Source organism: Microtus pennsylvanicus, chromosome 6 (genome assembly GCF_037038515.1).
Source record: "Microtus pennsylvanicus isolate mMicPen1 chromosome 6, mMicPen1.hap1, whole genome shotgun sequence".
Classification (NCBI taxonomy): Eukaryota; Metazoa; Chordata; class Mammalia; order Rodentia; family Cricetidae; genus Microtus; species Microtus pennsylvanicus.
In genome coordinates this window covers 120,461,036-120,473,083 of record NC_134584.1, presented here as the reverse complement: position 1 = coordinate 120,473,083, position 12,048 = coordinate 120,461,036, and positions in this window count along the sequence as shown.

Genomic DNA, 12,048 nt, shown 5'->3' with positions numbered 1-12,048 from the left:
GCAAAGAACCCCACAAATGAGGCTTTAAGACTTGCATTTTGTGATCTCAAAAAGTAAAGTCTTCCCGAATCAAGAGATTCACTCCGAAAGAGACCAGAAAGCTCAGACCCGGTGCTTTTGCGATCCTGCAGTTTAGCTCTGTGCTACAGTGTCTTGTCTTGGGAAGCTCCCGTTTTCCTCACAGAGGTGTCCAAACCGTGACTAGGGCAGCAGAGGGTTCTCGGGCACAAGGAAGCGAGTCTTTCATAGGAAACCTCCTTTGATCCTGGCACCCCTCCCACCCAGCTGTTTCTTGCTTCCTGAATCAGTGGTGGTGAGATGTGAATGCCCTTGTTTTCCTTGGCTTACCTATGGGTGGATCCTCACGTTCCCTGGTTTACACCAACCAGGTACAGCGCAGGGGCCTGGCTGTGGGTGCAAACCTCAGCTCATCTGCTGGTGGCAGACCACTCCCCACCTTGTTAGTCTGGGCATCTTGTCCATGAGGTAGGGCTCTGAGAGAGTACTGGGCGTGGCAGCACGGGTGTGTGTGTGTGTGTGTGTGTGTGTGTGTGTGTGTAGCATTTTAAAGCTGAGGTCTTGGACTGGGTACAACCAGCTATCCTGTCTGTTGCTGTTCACATGTGAACTAGCTGGGGCCGTTAATCCAGTCCCCTGAAGTCACTGAGGCTGCCTGCGGCTCAGGGGTCTGTGACACTTAGGTATGGTCTGACAGAAAGAAGGCTGCTTGATTGCTGACACCAGGTCTGTTCCCTTCCCTGCGGGTCGCCGGGTCTCTTCTGGCAGCCATTGCCCTGAGTGACAGAGATGGCAGTTACCTCCTCGATGTCTGGATGTACAAGTGGATGAGTGGGACCAGGGAGAGTCTCCAAGATAAACCCCGAGCCCAGGATCCACGAACTTGTCCTTCACAGCCTGGTCCCACGCATCCACTTGTGCACCCAGGCACGAAAGGATGGAGGCATGGAGGCCACGCACACCAGTGTGGCAGTGTGTGCGGCCTCCGTCCTAAGGTAGACTCCCGCTGTCCTGTTGGACCTGAGGCGTAGGCTCGGGTGTGTAAAACAGCCTCGTGTTCTCCTGTCTGGGATGTGTTTGCTTTGATTCTCTCCTGCTTTGCTTTGAAAAGACTCCTGTGTGGCCCTTTCCGTGTCAGGCATGGGGCAGGCTCATTTTTCCTGGGCTTCCTAGCACTGCACACATAGGCCTCTGCCTGTCTTGCCTTCCTGATTTCCGTGCCTGGCTTCCCTGTGGGCTGGGCTCAGACCAGAATGCACGCGGCTCCCGCGACTCATTCTTCTTAATATTCTCAGTTGCCTCTCTTGAGTTCTCAGCATTTATTCTCCCAGCTGAAATGCTCCTGACTGGTCCCCCCTTTATTAGGCTAATAAAACTTGGTTTTTTAGTGCTTGGTGCCCCAGGAGGGCAATCGACCCCTCATCCAATTCATCAAGTGCCCAATGAAGCTCCTGAGGTCCCAGCCTCAGTCCCCAGCTCGCCTGGCCTCATAAAGGCGAGGCCTCTGGCTTGCACCTTGGGTTTGCCTGCTGCGCAGCCCAGCTCTGCTCCTGGCCCCACTGTCACTCAGGTTTTATAGGAGGCTCCACGCCATGAGGCTGCTCTGCTCGCTGTCCCACACCCACACACTGTGCCACGAAGCCACGTCTGTGGTCAAAAGTGTGGATGCTAGTGTTTAGGAACATTCCAACAAGGGGTTGGTGGGGAATGCTCATGTTTACGTTCATGAGGGCAGCTCTGTGGGAGTCTGTGGGGTGATAGTTTGAAAGGACGTTTTTGGCCAGAAGAACCAAGCTGCTGTTTAAAATAAATAAATTTAAAAGAAAACGTTTGTGTGCGCACACCCATGAGCATTAGATCTCCAAATTCTTTGGTCCATATGTTCGTGACATTTATGGTTTGTTTTTATTTTTATTTTGTTGGGGCTTCAGAGAAAGGCCATCAAAGGAGAAGCAGTGTATGTCCCTGGCCTTCCAGGCATAGTGACTGGGCTTGGTCTAGAACACAAGCCACCAAGGGCCAGAGGGACACCTACCAGCTGGGTGGTTGTCAGTCTCCACTCAATAGTGATCCAATCTTGTCCGTTTGTAATCTCTCAGTTTCCTCTCCTCTGGCTCAAATCGCCACAAATGCCCATGTTCCCCTCCCTGATTAACTGTCCTCCCTAGGGGCACACAAAGTTGCAAATAAATTACTCCAGGCACTAGCCACTCAGAGTGGCATTTTCTTCTCTCTCTCCAGTGCCCATCTTGAGCGCTGAAGGTTGCACACATAGTCAATGGGAAAGATAAAATTATGGATCTGGACAGCACTCCTGTGCAAATTTTAGCTACTACCCACCAGATCATTCGGTTCTTGCCTGGGCTGCGATCTGGGGGACTTCTGATGACATCTGATAGGACAACTGTCTTCTGCAGGGTGTGACAGGTGAGGAAGATTTTAGACTCCAGCAGTCAAGGAAGATTGGCAGTGGCCTTCTTCAAAGGAAAATGCCAGCGTGAATGGTGGCCGGCAGCACAGATGGTGGCATTGGAAGTCTCAGCAACCCAGGTCATCTGTCCCCTTTGGGCCAGCCAATTCCTTTCCAAGGTAGCTGAACCGAGGAACATCCCCAATCCCACCCTCATTCTCCACAGCAGCCTCCAAGTAACTGTGTGTCCCAGAGTAGGCCAGCTTGGACACCGCGGAGGGCCTCGGAGGGCTGTGGTATTTTGGAGTGGCTTGGAGTCCGGACCTGAGAAGCTCAACAGTGGTGTCTTGGATGGGGGTTGGCAGGAGCCACCAGCCTCCTCAAAAGCACCCAAGCCTGGCCCTGACCTCTCTGGGTTCTCTGCCTTCCACCCTCGGGTACTGGAGTCAGGAGCCCCTCTGGTTCCTCTCCTCCTCTTGGTTCCTCTGGCTGCTCTGTGCACCCTCTTGCTGAGCACTGAGTGCACGCAGCTTATCCTGCTAAAATCCACTTCGAAGGGATTTTTGTTTTGTTTTGTTTTCTCTACTTGACACTTTAGAGTAAAGTAGGCTATTTATCTTCCAGGCAGAAGAATTTCAACAGTGCGGCCGCTCCGCACGGGCTCAGGGTGTGGAGGCAGCTCAGCTTTAGGCCTTTCTCATGGGCTTAGGACAGCCTTAGCCGCTGCCTCCCAAACTTTTCTCCCCTCGGCTAATCCCCTGACTGCCACCCCTCCCGCGGATCCAGCCCACCTCAAGCTACCCAGACTGAAAGGCGCATTCATGCCCCAGCCAGCTGTTTGTTTAAACTCACTCTGTGTTAGTCCATGTTAAATGCAACAGAACGAGAAGAAATGGAATTTTCTGCCGGCTTTTGATCAAAGAGAGGACTTAAAAAAATGCAAGACGGGTTCCTGCAGGACACTGTTATACACAGGCTGTGCATTTCTGTATGCTAGTGTTTAGTTGATTGGGGGAACATGTTCTTTATCCTTTGATCCTAGGAAGAAAACACACACATATGCATGCATATATATATATATATATATATATATATATATATATATATATATGTATATACACACATGCAGAGACATATGTGTGCACACGTACAACGTATGTGCAGACACACAAATATATATACCCACACACAGAGACACACATGTATGCATACATACCTATACAACAGACACATGCACACATCCCCCTTCCATACACACACTTCCGGATACTATGTGTGTATATGCACAAACATACAAACACACACACGCCACAGTCACACACACGCACGCACACAGACACAACACTCATGTACATCTCCATATCACAAACACAAAACAATGGTCATTCTTTCTCAAGACACCCTAGCTGTGGAGGACTGCCCGTTCATTTATCAACATCAGAGAATTTGAAGCATGGCCCTACTGCAGGATGCAAGCTCTTTTCTTTTTCTTTACATCCCCCCACCCTCCCAATTCATGGGAATTTAGGGTGAACTTTCCCTGGCCGCTGGGCCACAGGATGCCGACCACATGCTCAGCATGCCCTCCCTCCCTCCCTCCATCTATTTTCATGGTGGGACCAGTCATTAAATGTCCATCCCTCCTACCCCAGCTTCGAAGCAAATGCCGCTGGAATGTCCTCACCATGTCCCCATTTCCTGTCATCGAGGGAGTTCGCTAGGGGCACAGCTGCTGAGTTTAAGGCAGGGACTGCAGATCGGCAGCAGAAGTTCGGGCTCTCTCAGGCAGAGACTTTGGGGGTTGCGATCAGCCTGTATCCGTGGCAGCCGGTCAAGCCAGCCTTCGTAGAACACGGATAGGATACGCAGGCTAATATTGCAAACTCGAACTTAGATTAACCTGGGGCCAACGCAGGCCGCTGGAAAAAGCTAAACCAAGCTCTGTTTCCCTCCCCACTCCTCACTCATTTTTCCATTATGGAAAAAACCTGAATTTGGTTTTTGAAAATTTTTTGTTGTGTTTCTACAATCAATTGTTTGGTTAGCGACTTTGCCAGCTTCCTGGATACTCATTTCTGGTTCTGCACCAAACAGCCTCGTTTCCTTTTGGAATCAGGAGCAGGCAGGAAAATGGACTCAGAACCGTGAGTGTCCCCAACCCCTCCATCCCTGAGCCCCTGAGCCCCGCTTCAGCTTGGGGTGTCTCTCCACAGCCTCCTGGGTCTCCAGGGCCACTGCAGTCAGCCTTCTGCTCTCCGCTTTTAGGAAGGAGATTCTAGAATTTCTACACAAACATCACATAGGAAGGGAGGGAGGGGCTTCTATTTTCATTTTAAGGCTCTAAAAGACGGAGAAAGAGAGCAGGGCGAGCTGCTTTATCTCAGGGGTTCACGGTGAGTCCCTATTGAATTTACCAAATGAAATGAATTTCAAAATTTTCATTTTCTCATTTTATTCCAGCAGAAAATGAGTTTGCCTTTATAATATCCAGAGCTTTCAAACTCTATTGAGTGAGAAATTAAGTTAGAGAAAGTAAATACTCTGGTCTCTGCACACACCCGAAATGAGACAGTCTGTGACTGTAATACGATAGCAAGCCCAGCTTTGGGTTCCGAGATCACTTATTATTTTTTTTATGATGTATAATAAAGAGAAACAAGACCCGGTAAAAATGTTCCTCTTTTAGAACTGGTGAACTGTGATACAAAATAAATTTGATTGCAATTTTAATTTGTAAACCTAAGTTGCCAATTAAAAAAAAATCTTCCAAATGCCTTAAAACACTGAAAGAATTGTAAAGGAAACATAAAGAAAAGTTACAGGTCACGGGAAATTCCATCTTTATATATAGAAGCACACATGTAAATCAGTCTCTCTGCAGTCTTTCTGGTGACAAGAATATCTTGACTTTAATTACAAAGAGAAAGCAATATTCGAAGCACAAGACAAAGCCAGCCACACTAGAAGCAGACGATGAGGACAGCAGAGTGAGTATTTGCATAGGAAAATCCAGAAACCGACATTAGGCAGATGTGGAATTGGAGTGTGAATATATTTATAACAAAAGTTACATAAATGTAAAAAAGAAAGCTATTTTGCTTAAGTGCCTGAAAAAAAAACTGAAATAATATTTGGGTTACTCCTGTCTCGTGCTTCGTGTTCTGGAAACCCATGGGCTCCAGGAAGGATTAAAGAACTCGATCAGGGGCTGGAGAGATGGCTCAGCCTCTGAGAGCTCTTGCTGCTCTTTCAGAGGATCCGTGTTTGGTTCCTAGCATCCACATTGGGTAGCTCTCGACTTTCTGTAACGCCAGCTCCAGATGATTCAATACCTCTACCTCCACGGCCCCCCTTCATACACACACACACACACACACACACACACACACACACAGAGAGAGAGAGAGAGAGAGAGAGAGACAGAGAGAGAGAGAGAGACAGAGAGAGAGAGAGACAGAGACAGAGAGAAAGAGAGAGAGAGAGATTGGTTTTTAAAGCACTTTACCCAAATCAGCAAGGTATGTGTATTGTGTGTTGTGGATGTGCATATGTATAGATACACATGTGTGTAGGGGTGGTACATGTATACATTGAGTATGTGTGTGTGTGCATGCACGTGTTTGATATGTTTGTATGTATGTACTCCAGGGGCTGTACGGAGGGGAAAATGGAAGGGAAAGTATCTTTTACCCCAGAAATTCACTGCTTAACACAAAACCTCTAAATAGTTGAAAACAGAAATTTTCTTAATTAAAGGAAGAAAGAAGAGTGGCAGACACCGAAGGCTCACACGGAGAGGCAGGCTGCTGTTTCTCTCTGCTTTTCAAACAGCCGACGCTCCTCTTCTTCACCATAGAGCCCTAACAGAAAGTGCCCTTCTCGGGACGTCTGGCTGCTGCCCAGCAGATGGCGCTGTGACTTCTAGGGACAAGAGGGAAGAATGCGGGTAGGGACGGCAGGACAGTGAGGTCTGTTGCAAGCCTGCATCTGCCTCCCTTCTAGTGAGCCCTCTCCGCTCTACAGAAAGATGAGACACTCCTATGGGGCCTCCGCAAGGTGCCAACTTTCAAAGAGTAGAGTCGTTAAGCCAAATGTCTGTCACCAAATGTCTGATCCCTAGGAGAGGGCCCGCGGGAGATGCTTCCAGCAATGGGGGGCAGGGGTAGAGGTGTGAGAAGCCGAGGGGACACTTTATATTTCATAAGGTGCTTGAGCGCGTACGTACATGAGGACGACACTTTTTTTTTTCTTTTATTGCCATCATGGAGACATAGTATCAGTGGCATTGTGCATGGACAAAGGCCAGTCCTGACGGGGACCCAGTCTCTGTGGACGGCGGAGGGCGTCTGACCCTTAGCCGCGGGGTCTTCCCATGAACACCTGCTCAGACACTAAACCTCCCCTGGCTATTAGCTCTCTCCCGTCGCTGTCTCCTGGTTGGGAAGAGTTTTCACTTTAGTCCTCAAATGAACTTTTTTTTTCTACCTTTCTCCGTAAGAACCGTGGTCACATTGTTCAGCGCACGAGTGTTTAAATTAAAGCGATTTAAAGACATTTTCAGATGACCCTGACGGACAGCGGGACTCATTAATTTCTTCTAAGCAACCATTAGCCGTATCATTTTTTATTTAAAAGGCAGTCTACACGTCGGCAAAATATCTGGAATTCAACAAGAGCAGTGAAGAGATGTATTTCCTTTTCTAAGAGCGGTGCTATTTCTTCTGGGGGTGAGCGCGAGGGAGTTTCCTTTGCCTCCACACTTGAAGTACCAGTTAAAGACAGAATTGTGGGGGAGAAACGTGACTTCACTTGGTCTGGCAGTAATTAATCTTGTATCGTTTTTTTTAAATTTTTAATTGAATGACACACTAGCTTTTTCTGCTTGTATGTATTTACAAATTGTACGAGTTAGTTACCCCACCGTGCACAGCAAGGGCCTGTGTATTAATAAAATGATTGCAGGGAAAAAACCCCAGCTGTTTAAATAAATTCTGTCCTGGTTTAAAGATTCTGCCCTTTGGGAAAAAGTCATTCAGAACTGAGGGGCAGACGCCAGCCAACAGTTACCACGTAAATACATCTTCCTGTAACTTAGCACTATTTTTCTTGTGCAAGATACTAACACATTAAAAAATAAACTTTGTGTGTTGGGCTGTGTTTGTATCGGGCAAGCTTCTGTAAGATGAGCCGCAGAAAATGTGCGCTAACTCCCTTGTGCGCTGGTTTCCTAGCTATTTGATATGTAGAAACCTCTAGAAAATGAAAGGAGGGACTGGCGAGAGCCCTTCACGTATCCACGGTTGCACGGAGGGCTTATTATCAGGATGAACGTGCGCAGAGAAAACCGAGTCACCTGGCACCTTGGCTTAAGGGATAATTTAATTACCCCACCAATTAGTGTTAACCTGTGTTTCTGCCGAGGCGGGTCTTCTCACAGTCTTGTTTATTTCTAGACTCGGGATGGTGACAGCTGTAATGGGCCATTCAACAGCAAACACTTTGTTTTTTCATGTAACTGAAAATATTTCAGCTTTCAGGAACCCAGCATGTCAGGACTTTCAAGTCGGTGTGTGGGGTTGCCGGTTAGAGAGCTTTTAAATTGAGAACTCTGCAGCCTGCCCGACCATGCCCACATGCTTCCCTTTGCCTGGCAAGTTGGTGGGTTTTCCCACTGGTGCAGTGATGCCAGCCCCTTTGGAGATTTTTTTCCCTCCCACGGGAGGGGAGAAATAGGACTTGGTGCCCCCTCTATGTGTGAGAGTACAAGAACGGCTTGGATAAGAACGGCTTGGGAGGCCCGAGTCCCTGGCAGGCGTTGGCTGCATCTGTCACCAATAGTGTCGACAATTGCGTGCTGGTTCAGAGCCTGCGTCTTATGTTTGTAAACTTTTCCATTTTTGTTTTCTGAGAAAGTCACGATTGATCTCTAGGAATAAAGGTGGGGAGACTCCAGCTGGTCCTCCCAACAGCTGAAGGCAATCAGGACCAATCTGTGGTAGTGTGTTTTAGTTAAAAGGTAAAAAGAAATGCAGGCCCCCCAACAGACCAGGAACCTCCTGAAGCATGCAGCCTTCACCCCAGGACCCCCACCCCTGTCACTCAGGGGGAGCTGCTCCTGAAGGATCCCAGGAGTTTGATCTTGGCCCCTTGCATACCCTCATGCAGCTCTATTGGAAGGAGACAGAAAACCCAGGATTGGCGGTTAGGGATCAGCTAACATGTCTGAACTGGGTGTGAGGAGGAAAGAAGCCTTGCTCCTTTGTGCAAACGAGCCCCACAGATCAACCCCACCAGGCTCTCAGAGAGAAGGCTTCTGGTGCAAATCTGCACTTTGGGAGGCAAAGCCCTTCCCAGCTCACTGCACGTCCTCCAGGGGCGGTGTAGCCCAGATCTCAGATCTCTCCTGCACTTCTGGGGATATAGCTTCACCAGCAGGGGCAGTGGTCAGACAGCACCAAGGGAAGCTTCCTGGATCACCCAGTTCTGAGGTGCAGAGACTTGGGTGGCACCAAGCTGCTGTTCAGTGATACTGCTCTTCTTCCATCCCCTTGGCCACTTAGTGTCCTGGACCTTAATTTGGGGGTCGTACAATGTTGGTTCTGTAGCTGACTTTGCCCCAACTGGAACCCAGGCCTACCATGCATAAATGCCCTGGCTTTCTGGAACATTCCAGACAAGCTTCTAGCCACTCTGGATGCTCCAGCACACGGAAAGCAGACTGGTGGTGTTTCCAGACTCTCTTGCTGGTGTCTTCCAACAGGTCAAGAAGGTGGAGAACGTCAAAAGCCTCTCTGGACATTTGAAGAAAACACTCCCTGCGTTCACGCTGTTGAGTTAGGGACCACACTTTTTAAGACACCCCCCTTTTTTAAGACAGGGTCTCATGTAGCCCAGGTTGGCCTTGAGCTCTAAAGGTAGCTGAAGATGACCTTGAAATTCCCATCCTCCTGCGGTTATCTCCTAAGGGTAAGGATGGAACCCAGGAATTCCTTCGTGCTAGGCAAGCACCGCACCAGCAGAGATAGACCCCCTGGCCCACATATTCTTAACAGGCCGCGCAGTGGTTTTGCTAAGTAGACCTTTATAGGGTGACTAGATGAGTTGGTGAATTTGGGGACAGACAGGCTGTGCGGGGAGAAAAGGGGCCAGAGAGAACAGCTTTGGGATCATGTAGGGTCTGCCTCTTGTTTGGGGGGCCCTTTCAGCCCTTTGGCTGTTTTCTTCTGAATAAACTGGAGTTTTCCATCTTGCTTTCCAGGTGTGGGGATTTGCATTGGGAGTGAAGGGCCTGGTTGGCAGTAAAGGTCTGTTATGGCTGTCACTATCCAACCTCTCTGTCCTCCAGCTAAGGAATAAGCAGAGAGCTGGTCCTGCTTTTCTCTAGTCTACAGGAGGAGGGAGAGCAAAGCAAACAGTAAACACTAAACAAATGTCACAGGGACTTCCAGCTCTAATGTGCTAGCAACTGGGGTTTGTGTTCTTGCATCTGAGTAGCCGCAACCACCTCAGGTTAGGCATGCGAATCTTAGACCCCACCCCAGATGGAGCTGAGGACTTCTGGGTACATTCCCTCACTCACAGAAGACAAAGGCCAGCAGGAAACTACTTCTATGGAAAACAAAGCCGAGGGTCTCTAGGTAGAAAACTGCCGCACAGCCTGAATACTTGTGTCTCTGAGAAACCATCTCTGTTCTTTCTTCAGCTAGACCCTCTGAGACACGGTGGCTGAGATGGGGATAGGTGCCAGCATCACCTGTCCTCTGGGAGCTCTGTCTGGTGTCAGGGACTGGTAGTCGGGTAGCCTGAGCTCACCACTCGCTCCATCCTTGTATTCCTGGGTCCAGGAGGAGGGCCAGGGAGCTAAAGTGGGGAGCAAGGCATAGAAGATAGGTTGTGGGTTATAATCGGGGCAGTGTGGCCAGGGTGAGAGCTGGTGAAGCAGGAGAGACACCCAAGTACCGCTCTCCATGAAGCCACGTGGCTGGTCTGATTATTGCTGCCGTACAGATGAGAGAGAAACAAGGCTGGGTGTGTGTGTGTGTGGGGGAACACGCGGGAGTACCTGAGCTGGCTACACCCGTGGTAGTGGCTTTCCAGAACTCCTGTTCTGAGGGATCCCGGCCTCTAATGCAGAGGGAAATGGCTCTGCTTCTGGGGTCCTGTGAAGAGCCTCGAGATAACTGGTAGACACACTTTATCAATAAAAATAAAACCATCCATCGGATGGCTCCCTGTCAATCATCTCCAATCGGGAAGAGGCAGGAGGCCTGAGAACTGGGCAGAAATTCTCGGAGAACACGGAGACAGCTGGCTAACCGGCTTTGCGTTTGTGCTTCCAGAGATGTTTGCCCGGGGCAGACTGTTTCTTTAGGCCAGAGATGGCGACCCAGGGAGGAATGCACTGGCCTGTGAGAAAGGGGCCAAGAGAACTGAGCTGTCCCAGATGGAGCTGGAGGATGGTAGCCCAGGTGGGGAATCCCACTGCCCAGCTTGGGTCCCGAGCCTCTGGCCTCATGGTGACGGGATGAACACAGCACGAATCTTCTTCCAGCCCCAAACAGACGAAACCTACCCTTGTTGTGTTCCGTATGACAAACCTGCCCCACAGGCTCCTGCACTTGAATGCTCAGTTCTCTGCCAGGTGGTACAGTTTTGGAAACTTGCAAGACCTTTAGGGCAGAAGGCATGCCCAGCAGAGGTGGGTCTCTGGGTGCGGATAAGGACTGCAGCCCCACTCTGCCTCCATCCTGAGGGCTTTGTTTCCTGTCCACCATGTTGGATGTTCCCACAGCCATTGGCTGAGCCCCTCCAGCTGTCCTCCCCTGCCCTGTTGGACTGTTCCCTCTGATCCGTGGGCCTGAATCTCTCGCAGCGTTTCTATTGGGTATCTGGTCACAATAGTGTTAAAGTTTGGCAGACCAGAAGGCACAGGGAGAGGCTGTGCGGCTCTGACCTTTACTGCTGAGCCGTCTCCTCCAGCCCCGACACGTGGTATTTTTGATGTGTGCTCGGCTCCGTTTGCTGGTATCTGCTGAGCATCCTTACATTTTTGTTCACTGGCTGTGCTCACCAGTTCTTCCCTCCCTCTATTGCAGAATGAGCTTGAACGCATTCCCACCCCTCAGTATGAAAGAAAGTTACCTTAGCTCTTGAGAGGTTTGGGGGCATTCAGCCCGAAGCCATCCCTGCCTGGTCCTTTCTTTTGGGGAAACTTTTGATGTAGTCTTATCACACGTGACTGGTTTGTGTGAGTTTTACACCCTCACAGTCCATTTTAGCATCCAGAATGTGTCCATTCCTTCTCGGTTTTCCAATTTATTGTCACCGTGGGTATTTGCGACAGTCCCCAAGGAGCCTTTGCCTATCTGTGCTGCTGGTTCTAACTTCCCGTTTTCATCTCTAATTTTACTTCTGTTGACCTGTGTTGCTTTTTCTTAATTAGTTCAGCTAAGAATTTGTGTTTTGTTTAAAGTTAAAACAAAACACAACAAAAACCTAACCCATTAACTCTTTGTTCATTGGTCTTTCATATTTTTATCTCAAATTTATGACTTTGTTGTTTTTTTCCTCTGTTAACCTGGATTTGTTTTATTTTTGCTTTTCCAGTTTCCTGAGCTCTG